This window comes from Tamandua tetradactyla, chromosome 14 (assembly GCF_023851605.1).
Source record: "Tamandua tetradactyla isolate mTamTet1 chromosome 14, mTamTet1.pri, whole genome shotgun sequence".
Taxonomy (NCBI): Eukaryota; Metazoa; Chordata; class Mammalia; order Pilosa; family Myrmecophagidae; genus Tamandua; species Tamandua tetradactyla.
In genome coordinates this window covers 41,260,050-41,262,558 of record NC_135340.1, presented here as the reverse complement: position 1 = coordinate 41,262,558, position 2,509 = coordinate 41,260,050, and positions in this window count along the sequence as shown.

Genomic DNA, 2,509 nt, shown 5'->3' with positions numbered 1-2,509 from the left:
TCAAATAAAATTCTCAAAATTTGGTTAGTGTAGTTGGTTTATATTAGTAAAAGCATACAATATTTGACCTTCCTTTCTGGCTTATTTCATTCCACATCATGTCCTCAAGGTTCTTTCACCTAGCTGCATGCCTCATGTCTTTCTTTCTGCACCACTCAGTAATCTGTTGTATGTATGTAACACTGTTCTTCCTTCTCCTCATCAGTCTATGTCTCCTTAGGCCACCTCCATCATTTGTGAATCACAACACTGCCACTATGAACACCTGTGCAAATGCCTATTCATATCTTTGTTTTCGGTTCTTCCCAGTACAAACCTAATAAGGGGTTGCAGGAACTTATGGCAAACCTATACTTAACCTCTTGTGGAACCCTTACTCTGCCCTCCAGAAGGGCTACACCATCCTATATCCTTACTAACAGTGAGAAGATACATCTCTCACTCCACATCTTCTCCAGCATTTGTATCTTTATCTTTGTTTTTTTAAACAGTTTATTCAGACATCATACAATCAATCCTAAGTGTCCAGTCAATAGCTCCTGATATAATCACATTATGTATTCACCCCAAGAATCTTTGTGAGAACATTTCTATTTCTTCCACAAAGTAAGAAAAAGAGAATAGAATAGAAAAAAGAGGAAGAAAAGAAAAGGAGAAACAACAACAAAAATTTCATACCCTTCCTTTATATCCCCCTCTTACTGACCTCTAGCTTTGGTATATTGCTTTTGTTACATTCAGTGGAAGAATATTACAATGTTGCTGTTAACTATAGACCCTTGTTTGCATTAATTGTATTTTTTTTCTATATAGTATCCCATTTTTAACATCTCACAAAGATGGCATTCCTTTGTCCTCCCTAATGTAAAAACTTTCTTATTTGTACACTTATCACTGTCACTGTCCATTCTAGGTTTTGCTAAGTTATGCAGTCCCAGTTTTTGTATTCTGTCTTTCCTTATGATCTTATACATTCCCCTATGCTTCCTCTTCAACCATAATCACACTCAGCTTTGTTCATTATACTTACAATATTGTGCAACCATCATACAGTATTGTGCTATTCATTTCTGAATCTTTATAATTATCTTGTTAAACATTCTGTCCTTCAATCTCTACCCTCTTTCTATCCCCTTAAAGCTTAGTGTTTTTAAGTTTCTCAGAGTTTGCTCATTATAGTTAGTTTATATTAGTGACATCATATAGTATTTGCCTTTATATTTCTGGCTTATTTTCAATCAACATAATATCCTCAAGGTTTCATGCATCATGACTTCATTCTGTTTTACAGCTGTGTAATAGTCTATTGTGTGTATATGGCACTCTTTCTTTATTCACTCAGCCATTGATGGACATGTGAGCTGTTTCCATCTCTTGGAAATTTCATAACATATTTATCAAATTATCTATTGCTAGACATTTAAATGAATTGCATTTTTTCTATTGCAAAAAACTCTGGAATGATGTTCTCTTAGATTAGATTACTCAACATAGAAATACTAGATAAAATCTGTATGATTTTTTAGCTCTTTTTGAACATGCATCTTCAAATTGTCCCACTGAATTATTTTATACCTCCTGTTCTGACCAGAAACTTTCCAGTCTTAACATCTCATTGTTTGCATGGTTTTTTACTTTCTTGATAATTAGCCTGCACATAAAAACAAGTAGTTATTTATTGGCCATTTTTCCTCTTTTATGGATTGTTCATTCAAAAAATTTAACTTATTTTTCTCTTTCTGAGTATTTTGTTTTGTGGAGTGGAAGGAATGATTTATAATTTATAGATGTTATCCTTTATCTATCCTGTATGTGGCATTTATGTATTCACGTCATTCATGCAATTTTTCTCACTAAAATATTAAAGTTACTTCATCAAATTTATCAATTTTTTCTCAGTTATATTTGCATTTCTTTTAATTTCATTTTGGGGAATCAAAATTCCACAAATTTTACCTAATGTGAATTTTACCTATTCATATCCATGACTACATAGTTTATCAAGAGTGTCTTCTTCATCTAGGTTTTGTGAAGAGAACACTTTTCCTCGATATTGTTAAAACTAATAACATTTTAAAGGAAAATATTTTACATAAAGGAAACCGTCACCTTTGGGTAGTCAATATTCTGCTTCCTCAGCTGGTGAATTGCAAAAGGAATTACCTTGAAGTAATAAGGAAAGTGAAATTAAATGAGGAACAGTGGTTAATCAAACTGAAGCAGGAATTAAATACTAAATTTCCCCATCTGTCAATGGGGAATACCTTTTTTTTTGGTCATTTCTTTCTTTTCAGGGTGGATGGTTAGCTGTACTGGCTGTTGAAAATGCTTAAGGACCTCCAAAGCAATCGTTGACTACTATTCCCATTTCCTGAGAACTCATCCCTGCTGTCATGCCTCACTTTCCCTTGGGGGTCCCTAGACTTCCCCTGACTTAACTATAGTATGTAAAGATTAATTCCTGGAACATGGGGCACAATGTTTCCAGATTTGAGTTTCTAGGTTCTTG